The following is a 14181-nucleotide window of genomic DNA, read 5'->3' on the forward strand; positions in this document are numbered from 1 at the left end:
ATTGGTCATCATGGTAAGTCTAATAACCATTAGTCATCATACAGAGTTATTACATTATTGACTGTATTCCCTGTGCTGTACATGACATCACTATGACATTTGTTTTTTAACTAGAAGTTTATACTTTTTTTTCTGTCTTTTGTCTTTTGAGGCCCGCACCTGCAGCATGTGGAGGTTCCCAGGTTAGGGGTCTAGTCGGAGCTGTAGCCACCGGCCTATGCCAGAGCCACAGCAATGCCAGATCTGAGCCTCATCTGCAAACTACACCACAGCTCTCGGCAACGCTGAATCCTTAACCCACTGAGCAAGGCCAGAGATCGAACCCACAACCTCATGGTTCCTAGTCGGATTTGTTAACCACTGAGCCACGACAGGAACTCCTAGAGCCCTTGTCTTCATCCTAGTTGTTTTAAATTCGCAGTCTGGTCATTTCAACATCCCTGCCACGTCTGGTTCTAAAGCTGGCTCTGTCTCTTCAAATTATGTGTTTTGCCTTTGGTGTGCTTTCTAATTTCCCTTTACAACAGGATGTGATGTTCTGGGTAAAGGAACTGCGATAAAGAAGCCTGTAGTGGTGGGATGAGGGGATGAGGGGTAGGGAGGCATCCTGCGGTCCCGTGATGCAGTCCCAACCATGGTGAGCCTGTGCCCTGGGCTGTGTCCTTCACAAGTGGTCCTTGTTCCCCGCCCCCTGACCTCACACTGTTAGGAAAGACGAGACGGCTGCCGTGGGCTGGGGTTGTATACTTCCCTTCTTCTGGGTAGAGGAGGCTCTGATAAAACCCCAGCGGATTCGGCTCTGGGAAGAGTTTCTACTGAGGTCAGACCTTGTTCAGAAGGACAGAGGGCTCTGGTGAACCCTAAAGTTGCTTTCCCCTCCCCCGGCAGAAACATGAGAGTTTTTCTCTGGTCGAGCTCCTGGAGATAAAACTCACAAGTATGTGCCCCTTCCCTCTCCCCCCTCCCCCGACCTGGGGACCTGGACCTTGTCACTGTCAGCCTTGTCCACCCCGAGCCTCCAGGAGTTGCTGTCTGGGTCTTCCTGCTGCGGGAACTTCTGCACGTGGGCTTCCAATCTGGTAAATTGTGAGTCTGTGTATCTGCCGTTTACCCTGTGACCCCACTAAAAAGAGTCGTTCATTTTTCAGTTTGTTTATCTTTTTCTTTGTTGTTAGGACACAGTGACAACATCCAAGCTCCTTACATGCTGGGCTGAAAACCAGATGTTCCCTTTGCTTTTTACTCTTTAATATTTTGTTAATGTTAGTGTCAACGATAAAACTGATGACGGAGAAACTGCAAAAAGTTGTCCTTGTTCCTTTAAGGAGGTCCTTTATGGCTACACCCCAATTCATTTTTCCAGATTCTTTTAAAGAGCTTGAACCAAAGCTACTGCTAACAAAAGGGTATTGTCAGCTAAAAACTCCCATTTAAAACGAGGCGTTCCAAAATTGTTGACACTTAAATGTCCCTCGAGAGGAGCATAGACTAAATAAATAGTTGGAGAGTCAGACTGGAACACTGGGTGTCAATGTGTCCATGATGTATTGCTTCATTAAGAAAAATAACGAGGAGTTCCCGTTGTGGCGCAGTGGTTAACGAATCCGACTAGGAACCATGAGGTTGCAGGTTCGGTCCCTGCCCTTGCTCAGTGGGTTAACGATCTGGCGTTGCCGTGAGCTGTGGTGTAGGCTGCAGACGCGGCTCGGATCCCGCGTTGCTGTGGCTCTGGCGTAGGCCGGTGGCTACAGCTCCGATTGGACCCCTAGCCTGGGAACCTCCATATGCTGCAGGAGCGGCCCAAGAAATAGCAACAACAACAACAACAACAACAAAAAGACAAAAAAAAAAAAAAAAAAAAGAAAAATAACGAGTTGTCCCAAAATATATATGATTCGAATACACTTTTGTATAAATAAATAAGCACCAGCACACACTCACTAGCACGCAGAAACATAAGTAGCTTTTCCATTCGTGTTAAAGGTCTGAAAGAGAAGATCACAGTATCAGGGGTGCTCCTTGGAGAAGGGCTCAGTGGGAGTGGGGTGCAGGGCAGGTGGGGACATCTGCTGACGACTATGTACTCTTCTGGTACTGGGTTCATATCATCATGTCATTTGGTTCCACTTAAATGGAACCAGAGGAGTTCCTGTCGTGGCGCAGTGGTTAACGAATCCGACTAGGAACCGTGAGGTTGTGGGTTCAGTCCCTGCCCTTGCTCAGTGGGTTAAGGATCTGGCGTTGCCGTGAGCTGTGATGTAGGTTGCAGACGTGGCTCGGATCCCGAGTTGCTGTGGCTCTAGTGTAGGCCAGTGGCTACAGCTCTGATTTGACCCCTAGCCTGGGAACCTCCATATGCCGCGAGAGCGGCCCGAGAAATGGCAAAAAGACAAAAAAAAAAAAAAAAAAAAAAAAAAAAGGAACCAGAGATAATCCTTTGCATTAAATAAAATTTCTAGGAGTTCCTTTTGTGGCACAGCTGAAATGAATCCGACCAGGACCCATGAGTGGGTGGGTTCGATCCCTGGCCTCACTCAGTGGGTCAGGGATCCAGTGTTGCCATGAGCTGTGGTGTAGGTCACAGACATGGCTCGGATCCCCTGTTGCTGTGGCTGTGGCGTAGGCCTGCAGCTGCAGCTCTGATTCAGCCTCTAGCCTGAGAACGTCCCTATGCCGCAGGTGCGACCTTAAAAAGCAAAAATAAATAAATAAATAAGTAAAATTCCTGGACCTTATAAATCTGATATTAAAAAAAATAACTGAGAAACTCAGTGACAGATGCAAAATCAAAGGTAATAACCTTTTAGTTTTTGTGGCCAGGCAGTCTTATTTCACAGAGGACATTGCGTATTTGAAAGTAAAATCGCTTCCTATTCAGTTTCACAAATGGATGCTTTTTGCTAGTCCTAAACCCAAATATTTGTGCAAGGTGTGATCTGCTCTCTCTGGCCTGGCCCCAGCGTCAGCGTGACATTAACTTCTTCCCAAGCAGCTAAGCAAATGAACTCTAGAACCAAAATACTTCGTATTTTAAAAGTTGCAAAAATCTGAACTTGCTTGTCCTCAAAGCTGATGTGAAGAGGCAAAGCAGTGGGTTCAGAGACCGTCTTCAGATGCACCTGCTGCACCTCTGGAAGCTGCAGCTCCAGGCCTGGGTTGAGTCTGCTTACATCTCATTTCAATCCTTCTGGGGGACAACCTTGCCCTGGAGGAAACCTAAATGCAGCAGGAATGACCCACTGGGTCAGGCTGGCCCAACGGATGTGTCAGACTCCTGAGGTTGGGCAGGGTCACCCCCAGGCCCCTAATTAGAAGCAGGGTCACTGCAGTGAAGGTGAAGCCAGCCTGCAGGAGGTGGGCCCTTCATCCAGTCTGACCAGTGTCGTCATGAAAAGAGGAGACACACAGAGGGGAGACCACCAGGAAAAGCGAAGCCACTGCACAGGCTGGAGGGCAGGATAGTCCTGCCCCAGAGCCTGCCGAGAGAGCTCGGCCCTGTGGATACCTTGCTTCTGACTTGTACCTCCAGAGCTGTGAGAGAGTCCATTCCTGTTTTAAACGTCCAGTCTGTGACAGTTTGTTTTTGCAGTTCTAAGAAACTAATGCATAATGTCTTTTCTTTTAACATTTTTAAATTAAAGTATACTTTATAGGGAGTTCCCATTGCGGCTCAGTGGTTAACAAACCTGACTAGTAACCATGATGTTGTGGGTTCGATCCCTGGTCTTGCTCAGTGGGTTAAGGATGTGGCCTTGCCGTGAGCTGTGGAGTGGGTTGCAGATGAGGCTCGGATCCCGCGTTGCTATGGCTGTGGTGTAGGCCGGCAGCTACAGCTTCCCCTAGCCTGGGAACCTCCCTATGCCGCAGGTGCGGCCCTCAAAAGACAAAAAGAGAAAAAAACAAACAAAAATATAGTTTATATACAATATTGTACCAATTTCTGCCGTACAGCAAAGCAACCCAGTCACAGACACAGACACACACACTCATTTCTTATATTACCTGTTTTTTAATTTTAAAAGTTTTGATATAACTGTATGATACCTGGAGTTCCCACTGTGGTGCAACAAGATCAGTGGTATCTTGGGAGCACTGGGATACAGGTTCAATCCCCAGCCTAGTACAGTGGTTCAAGGATCAAGCATCACTGCAGCTGTGGCGTATATGCCGTGGGACGGCCAAAAAACAAACAAACAAAAACTATATGACACCTTATAATTCTAGCAGAATTCCATGTAGACATGTTATGGTAGCATTTTTTTTAAAAATTACTTTTGGGAGTTCCCTTATGGCACAGTGAGTTAAGGATCTGGTGTTGCTGCTGTGACTCAGGTTGCTGCTGTGGTACAAGTTTGACGTCTGGCCTGAGAGCTTCTACATACTGTGGGCATGGCCAAAAAAAATTACTTTTGAAAATGCTTACTTGAAAATACTTGCGTGTGTGTTTATTTTTGAAGTACCTCAGAAAAAAGTAGAGAGAACTGTATAAATATATACACAATGACTAGATTTTGTATTATTTTTTCCATATTTACTTTATCTGTTTTTAGTAAAACACTGTGAAATAAGTTACGTACATCATATATGCACTCTTAAATACTTCATTATATAACTCGGAAAGACACAGACTCTCCCACCTGACATGACACCATGCCCTCAGCGTACGTGCTTGGTGAGAGTTGATTTCCACCAAGTCCCATCTCCCAAGGGCATTAAGTGACCAGCCCCAGATATAGTCACTAATTCAGGCTGTGGCCCAATATGCCTGGGCTTCATTTGGCCCCATGGAAAAGGGGTTATTTTCACTGGATGTGGGGTCTGGATGCTGCACGTCTGGACTTGCTAGGAACACCCCCCCTCCCCACTCCCGCCGCCGCCCTGCAACTGGAGAGGGTCCAACTAACAGTCCAGCACAGTGGAAAGCAGTTAAGAACTGAAGAGGGTTTTGTTAAAAAAGAACAAAGAGGAGTTACCATCATGACTCAGTGGAAACGAATCTGACTAGTATCCATGAGGATGTGGGTTCAACACCTGGCCTCGCTCGAAGGGTTAAGATCCGGTGTTGCTGTGGCTGTGGTGTAGGCTGGCAGCTGTAGCTCCAATTGGACCCCTAGCCTGGGAACCTCCACATGTTGCAGGTGCAGCCCTAAAAAAGCAAAGGAAAAAAAGAAAAAAGAACAGAGAAAGGGATCAGGACCAAGCCCAGGGGACGTTATTAGAATTTGGAAGGTAAATTACCTCCCTGTACTGTCACTGAGCCAGAATTGTCTCCTTTTAGTCTCTTAAGTTATTGGAGATCTTCTATTTTCTTTGCAACGAAAGACTTACCTTTACCCTATGCTCTCCCACCCTTGGTCACATTCCAAAGTTAAAATACGGTGAAGCACAGGGAGTGGCCTTTGGAGTCAGTGATTCTCTAGAAATTCTCACTCTCCAGTGAATCTAAGAGCTCCTTCTTGGGTGTTTGCTTGATGGTCTTCATTTGACTGTTTTCTGGGGGTGCTGGGGTGCAAGGTGCATGGGCACAGCCTGGCAGCCACCCTGTGGGAACCTGTCACCTTGGGCTTGTTCTGGCCTGGGAATTCCATGTGTCCCTTGCATTGGGCCAAACATATTTTCTTCAGTGGGAGCAAGGGCGGAATTGTGGAGCTCCACTTTTTCTTTTTTTCTCTCTCTCTCTCTCTCTCTCTCTCTGCATGTGCACAGCTGCAAGAGGCATGAGGACGTGCCAGGGCCAGGGACTGAACCCGAGCCACAGCAATGGCAACATGGGATCCTTAACCCGCTGGGCCACCAGGGAACTGCAGGCTCTGCTATTTCAAAGTGGGAGTTTTAGCAGGGCGGAGAATCTTCAGGTTCTTTGTCTCAGGTGGTAGCTGATAGCTCTCCTGCTCTCCAGCCCACACAAGGGTGGGTTCGGCTTCCGTCCTGTAGACCCCAGAGAAGGAGGCTGGGCTGGCTGGGGGCGGGGAGCGGGAAGGGGAGGCCCCAGGCCAGGAAGGAAGCACCTGTGTGCGTGGTGTGTCTGCGTCAGAGACCCAGCCTGCAGCTGGCGTGTTGGGCTCCTTGGCAGGGGCCCCCCTGAATTCCCTGGAATAAGGGTCTGACATAAATGTCAGGAAGAAAACAGTAGGTTCCAGGAAAAGGAGGATGGCAGGTGAGTCCCCAGGACTGTGTGACTTCGTGGTTGGAAGTCCTGCTCCTGGTCTCGGGTTTCACGTGCTGCATCTGTCTTGTTTGAAGTGTTCTCAATGCTGCGCTTCTCCGTGCACCTTGGCATTTGACACCATTTGTCCACTTGGCTCCTAGGAGCTTCCAAATGATCATTTGACCTTTTTTTCTTTGAAAACAATCTCATCCATTGATGCTTTAATGATATTCAGCTTGTGTTCAAGTTCAGCAGGTTTCTAGCAGGTGGTGTGGGTAGAGCCTTAGGCTGTGGCTGGGTTTCCTTGGGCAAAGCTGGGCCAGGAGCTGGCTGCAGCCGTGCTGGGCTCTGCATCTCCATGTGCTGGGTCACCGAAAAGCAATTCCTGGAAGAAATGTTTTCTAATGCCTGTTGAAATTTACCACCTCATGAAAATGCGTTTCTCAGAAGTGAAGAGTCATGACCACGTTCAGGGTTTCGCCTAAGGTCCTGGGCACAGCTGAGCATGGTGGACAGACAGGGAGAGTTGATTGAATGAGATTCTAGTTACTTACCAACCAAACAGGCCATCATGTAGAGTTTTATAGGCAGCAACCAAAAATCCTTTACTGAACGCTTGCAAGGTAATAATAGAAAATACAAGTGGTTTGAAAATATGATGTCTTATTTCTAATCAGTTTTACAGACAGTTACTCAAACATTGAAAACTAGTGTTTGGGAATTCCTATTGTGGCCCAGTGGGTTAAGAACCCGACTGCAGTGGCTCGGGTTGCTGCAGAGGCTTGGGTTCAATCCGAGGCCTTTGCAGTGGGTTAAGGGAGCCAGTGTTGCTGCAGCTTCGGCATAGATCACAGCTGTGGCTCAGATTCTCTCCCTGGCCTGGGAACTTGCATATGCCACAGATTCGGCCATAAAAGAATAAAAAAAAAAAAAAAGAAAAGCAAGCAAGCAGACCAGGGTTTGGCAGAGAAGGATGGAATCGCTTTCCTCCTTGCTTGGTCCTCTGAGAGCAGGGGACCAGGTCTGGAACACCCAGCGACACCCCGTGTGTGCAGGTGTCCCTCCTTAATGGTTTATACTCATTTATTCAACAACTGGAGCTGTTCTCAGGGCCCATCACATACCTGGAAAGCAGGTAACTCCTGAGGGATGCCCGCGCCCTGGGAGTGATACTGCACATGTTTCAGGGCCTGAACATGGGTAGCAGTTGGAAAGCGCCAGGGACCCCAGAGGACTATGAGCTCCGTCTCCAAAGCCTTTGGGGCCCTCAGAGGTGAGCACACCATCCAAGAGTGAGAACGTGGGCGAGCCTGGCTTGCAGGCTGGAGGCCGTTGGAAGAGGTGAGGTCCAGGCCTGCGCTTGCATCACTGATACTGGCTGAGGTGGGAGTGGGGCTGGAGGGACAGGGGCTTGGGCCACACACAGGGAGACATTAGAGGCATATTAAGCATTAAAGCAAGACAGTGACGTGAAAAACTGACCTGGCCCTGGTGACTGTGCTTTCCCCTTGTGCTCCCTGCATTTCCGCATGTACGCAGAGTTGGTTTTTATTGTTTTGCTTTTTTTTTTTTTTGGTCTTTTTCTGGGGCTGCACCTGCGGCATATGGAGGTTCCCAGGCTAGGGGTCTAATCGGAGCTGTGGCCGCCGGCCTATGCCACAGCCACAGCAATGCCAGATCCAAGCCGTGTCTTCGACCTACACCATGGCTCACGGCAACGCCCGATCCTTAACCCACTGAGCAAGGCCAGGGATCGAACCTGCAACCTCACGGTTCCTAGTCGGACTCATTAACCACTGAGCCACCACAGGAATTCCTTATTGTGCTTTCTGATTGCAGCTTGTCCAGAATGTTAGCGTCCCGAGAGGCCAGGGTCCACAGTGCCAGCACAGTGCCTGGCGCGAAGTAGGTGTCACTCAATATTTACTGAGTAATTAGTAATTACTATTTTCAAATTGTCTCAAGGTCAGCAAGATCAAATACTGAAATTGAAATATTGAAAAGGGTGAATTTCTCTCTCTTGAAATTCATCTGTCTTAAAAAGGGCTGTGACTGAGGAATGCGTGGTCTGGTTGAGAAATGCTGGCCACAGCACTGTTGGGGAACAATTTTACAGTGAGGCAAGTGGGGACCCACATGGGTGGGAATGGAGGGGAGTTTGGAGAGGCCATGGTGCTGGCCTCTGCCCGGGAACCACGCATTCTTTCCCCCCAAAAAAGCTCGGTGAGGCCACGCCACATGCTGGAACTGGTTGCGAACATGGGTCTTTTAGCACAGAATCAATAGCCTTCAAATGTGCCTAAATGCTGTAATCATGTGTGCACATGTGTGATCACACATGCATAGCTTACTTAGGTGTCTGCTCATGTGGGGGGCTGCTGCCCAGGACCCCTGCAGGCAGGTCCTGTCTCCTGCACTGCCAGTGGATGCCACTTGCACAGCCACATTGCCTTGTGGGTCCCTTGGTGACCTCAGCTGCCTCCTCTCACCACCTTGTCCTCCCTGGTACCGAACCCAGCTCTCCCAGCGACCTCTGCCCTCCCCAGATGCCACAGTGCACTTAAATACCTTAAGTTACCTCTACCCAGGATCAGATAGTGTGCGAATGGCCTGTGCATCTTGCATGTGTAGCAGTGCAAGTTTCATAGATAAGAGTGACCAGGGTCGAACTTTACACACTGCCAACCCCACTCGAAGGGTCTGGTTATCAGCTTCCAGTAGGAAGTGAGTTCCTGGGTCCAGTGCCTGGTGTTCCTCGCCCTCTCCCAGGGACTGCCCGACTGGACCACGCCTGGCTCTGGTGCCCACTCCTTTCCAGGGCCTTGGTCTTTGAGGGTCTCCAACAGGAGGTCAGAGGAGGTGAGTCTATGAGGTATTGGTGGCAGCACCAGGTGACAGGGATGCTGGTGAGCCATGGTCAAAGTCTGGAGATTGCGACAGCAGAGCCCATGGGCTTGTGCTTGTGGAGGGCAGGAGAGAGGCCGTGCTCAGCCTTCTGGCAGAGGACCTGGGAGGAAAGATGTCAGCGGAGCAGGGAGGAGGGAAGGAAGCGGGGATGGAGGCAACTGGAGGCCTGCCTGGTCCCCAAATTCAGAGGCTGAGAGGGTAGTTGAGATGTTCAAGGGAGAGTTCAGAAGAGAAGATGAGCTGGAAATAGACATTTGGGAACCGGCGCCATGTAGATAGACGGATTTTTAAGCTATGATGCCATGGATGTTAGATATTGAATTTAAAATATGTCATTTCAAAATTCCCACTGTGGCTCAGCGGAAATGAACCCAACAAGTATCCGTGAGGATGCGGGTTCAATCCCTGGCCCTACTCAGTGGGTTAAAGATCCAGCATTGCTGTGGCTATAGGTCGGCAGCTGCAAGTCATGCCACAGGTGCAGCCCTAAAAAACAAACAAAAACCCTATCATTTCAAATACATATTGATCAATCAATATTAATCCAAATATCATATTCACAATTCCAAGTATCTGAAATAATTTAATATCTCTTAAGTAGAAACACCAGAAGCGAGTTCAGTTGCTGTGCCTATGGCCTTGTGCATCCTCTCCGAGTCATTTTGCCAAAGGTTGTAAGTAAATTGATGGTTGTGGTACAGCCTGTTCCCTGGGCAACTTCACTGAGTCCAGAATTTCCCCCTAAATTTTTATTACTTTAACTGAAATTGGCCAGCCGTGTTCCCATGAAATACCTATTTCCTTAGGCCAAATTTGGAAAAATTTCCCTTCTTTTGAATATGAGGAGGATGCTCTAGCCAGACCCAAGGAAGAAATACTGAAAGTGCAAAAAGGGCCCACCACTCATCCAGCCCTACTGAGATGAGGGCATCACCTGTAAGCACCTGGCTCCTCTGCCTGTTGCAGGACTTTGGGACCTGCTGCCAGGTCAGGGGTGCCCCCTGCAGCCCAGGCCTGGAATTGCTCTGAAGTAGAGAATTCAGTGGCATAGACTGCATTGCTCTCATTTCTTTCAAAACAAGTATATATTAACTGTAGAAAATTTAGACTTTACAGGCAAACCAACAGATGAAAAAAATTTTAAATCACCCATATATAGCTGCTGCTAACATTTTGGCTACCCCACGTTTTTGCTATGAGCGATACTCATTTTCCTCCCAAATGAGACTATATGATAGTGTTTTGAAACCAATTTGTTTTCACTTAACTTCTTCGTTTATATGCAAATTGACAGCAGCTGTGAGGACAGACGCCCACACCAGCACAGTGATCTGCCTGCCTGCAAGTTCTGTCAGCTCTCTTGATTGAGAACCACTATGAAATTAAAATATATATGTCATTTACATAAAATATGGTTGAAAGGCTCAGAGTTTGTCATCTCGGAAAAAACAAATATCTTCAGAATTTGTCATCTAGGAAAAAACAAATATTTTCAGAGTAACTAAATATAAATAGTCTCTTCAATAATTCTAATCTATTTAGAAATTTAAATGGAATTACTGCTGAATGAAATAATTTCATTCCCATATTGTTTTATCTGATTTTTCTTCCTCTTAAGGGAAAAAGTATATTTCTGCCAACAGTAGGGATTTTTTTCCCATAAGTATTCTCAATAGCAATATATATATATATATATATATATATATTTTTTTTTTTTTTCTTTTTTAGAGCCCAACTTGCGGCTTATGGAGGTTCCCAGGCCAGAGGTCGAATCAGAGCTACAGCCGCCGGCCTACACCATAGCCACAGCAACATCAGATCCGAGCTGTGTCTGCGACCTATACCACAGCTCATGGCAATGCCATGATCCTTAACCCACTGAGTGAGGCCAAGGATTGAACCCGAGTCCTCATGGATCTTAGTCAGGTTTGTTAACAACTGAGTCATGAAGGGAACTCTGCAATATCCTTTTAAAAACACATATTTCAGGGTCAAAGAAAATGAAAACAAGCAAACCAACAAGAAAGTTGAAGGCAGAAAATAAGATTTTAAAAACCTGCTTTGGTTAGAAACAAATCAGTAGCACTAAATATATGTATAAATTACTACACATTCTGCATTGTGTAAATGGCATCCAAGATAGATTTTTTTTGTGAAGAAAAAAGAAATATAACCTACATATTAAAAGAGAAACGGTGGAACAATTCCCTCTACTGGATGTTTTAATGGAGAGCTAGACGTACTGAATTCTTGCATGATGGGAGTGCTCGGAAAAGTGAATTCTTGCATAAAGGGAGGGACAAGGCAAACTGGGACTGGTGGGGGTAGGGGGAGGAGAAGCTGACAGAGCATCTTACATTTACACTGTTAAAATTTTTTACAGTGAGTGTGTGTTCATCACTTATATAAGAATCTTTAAAAACAAGATACAGAATTCTATATATAATATAATGTCACTTTGTTTTTAAAATATGTCTGCATATTTCTGCAGTTACATATATATCAAAAACTATTTGGGTAGAATCGCACGAGAAAGTTAACAGTTTTTTAAATTTTGGCTATAACGATTATAGAAGGTATTTGTTTTTCTTGACTCTTTTGTATTATCTAATCTTTTAGAATATGCATGCACTGAATTAATAGTTAGAAAAATATTCTGTTTAGCAATAAAAATTTAAAAGCCTAGTAAAAATTAGGTACGTTAAATTAGGTACATTGTTTTCTTTCAATGAAAAGAATCTTGTTTGAATTATTATTGATAATCTAATCAGTTTCTGCTTTTGGCAGTTATATGGGATTCTTAATCTGCTGTGCCGAAAGGGAACTCCAGTCCAAAGTGTAGCTAAACATTTGTGTTAACTGCAATAAAAAGCAGTAAACAAGGGAGATCCTGTCGTGGCACACTGGAAATGAATCTGACTCATATTCATAAGGATGCGGTTTGATCCCTGCCCTCACTCAGTGGGTTAAGGATCTGGCATTACCTTGAGCTGTGGTGTAGGTTGTAGATGCTGCTCAGATCCCGAAATGCTGTGGCTGTGGTGTAGACTAGAAGCTGCAGCTACGATTCTACCCCTACCCTGGGACCTTCCATATGCTGTGGGTGCAGCCCTACAAAGCAAAAGCAAAAAAAAAAAAAAAAAACAAAAACCAAAAAACCAAAAACAGAAAACAACTGACCTGTACTTTAAAAAAAAAAAAGGAAACAAGATTTCCCACTGTGGCACAGCGGGATTGGCAATGTCTCTGCAGCGCCAGGATGCAGGTTGGACCCTGGCCCAGCACAGTGGGGTAATGATCCAGCATTGCCGCGCAGTAGCCGTGACTGGGGCATAGGTCACAACTGCAGCTCAGATCTGATGCCTGGCCCAGGAACTCCATGTGCCAAGGGGTGGCCAAAAAAGGAAATAAAAAGGTAGTGAGGAATATTTGCAGTGAAGAATCGTAACGGGTATTTCCTTATTAGTGGTATAACCCAGATAAGCGCTGAGATCAAGCTCTTCAAACCCCAGCCCTAGGTGCGGGAAGCCAAACCTCCAGAGCATTTCTGTAAATTTTTTCCTGTTCTCAGTATCAGAACAATGTGCTCACATTACCATGGGTGAGCAAGACAAGTCTGACACAAGACCCTGTAGGTAAGAGGAAGGGGGGCTCAAATCACTCAATTTGTGGGACTGAAATTTTACGCCCTGAGAACAACTCCCCGTTCCCCTCCCCCAGGCAACCACAGCCACAGCAACATCAAATCCGAGCCGCATCTATGACCAACACCACAGCTCATGGCAATGCCGGTCCTTAACCCACTGAGCAAGGCCAGGGATTGAACCCGCAACCTCATGGTTCCCAGTCGGATTTGTTTCTGCTGCGCCATGACGGGAACTCCTGCTGGTCTTTTTTAAAAAAACCAACCCTTACTTTTGTTGACCTTTTTTTTTTTCTATTCTTTATTTATTCTCTAATTTTTGTTTTCTTCTTTCTGCTAACTTTAGGTTTAAGTTGTTCTTTTCCTAGTTCTCTGAGGTATAAAGAGAAATTGTTGATTTAAGAAATTTCTTCTATTTTTTCCCTCACAGCCATAGTATGTGGACACTCCTGGGCTAGGGATCAAATCCCAGACAACATATGCCACGGCTGTATCAATGCCATATGCTTAACCCACATCTCCACACAATGCCAGATCCTTGACCTGCTGTACTACAGCAGGAACTCTGAAATTTCTTCTATTTTAATTTAAGTGTTTACTGTTACAAACTTCTCTCTTAGTACTGCATCTCATAAATTTGGGCATTTTGTGCTTTCATTTTCATTTGTCTGAAGATATTTCCTAGTTTCACTTGTGGGTTATTCTTTGACTGATAGATTATTTAAAAATGTGCTATTTAATTTCCACTTATTTGTGAATTTTCCAGTTTTTTTACAGCTATAGATTTCTATTTTCATTCTATATTAGTCAGAAAAGATACTTGGTGTGATTTCAACATCCATAAATTTGTGAACTTTTTTTTTGGTCTTTTTAGAGCCCAACACGTGACATATGGAGGTTCCCAGGCTAGGGGTCAGATTGGAGCTGTAGTGTAGCCGCTGGCACAGACACAGCAACACCAGATCCGAGCTGCATCTGTGACCCACAGCACAGCTCACAGCAATGCCGGATCCCTAACTCACTGAGTGAGGCCAGGGATTGAACATTTATTCTCAAGGATATTAGTCAGATTTGTTTCCACTGAGCCATGACAGGAACTACCTGTTAAGATTTTTTGTAGCCTAATGTAATCTATCTGGAGAATGTTCCATGTGCATTTGAGAGAATGTGCATTCTGCTGCTTTTGGGTGGACTGTTCTGCATGTGTCTGTAGGTCCAAACAGTCTATAGTGTTGTTCAAGTCTTCTGTTTCCTTACTGACCTTTTATCTGGTTGTCCTATCCATTAGTGAAAATGAGTATTGAAATCTCCTACTAGTACTGTATTATTATCTACTCTCTCTTAAATGTTGTCATTGTTTGCCTTGCATATTTGGGTGGTATAATTGTTATAGCTTCCTCATATATTGACCCTTTTATCTTATAAAATGTCCTTCTTTTTCTCCAGTGACAGTTTTTTTTTCTCTAGTGACAGGTGCTTTATT

Source organism: Sus scrofa, chromosome 6 (assembly GCF_054392235.1).
Source record: "Sus scrofa isolate SSC_HxYL_T2T_F1_AM1 chromosome 6, Sscrofa_HxYL_maternal_Yorkshire_Landrace_v2.0, whole genome shotgun sequence".
Classification (NCBI taxonomy): Eukaryota; Metazoa; Chordata; class Mammalia; order Artiodactyla; family Suidae; genus Sus; species Sus scrofa.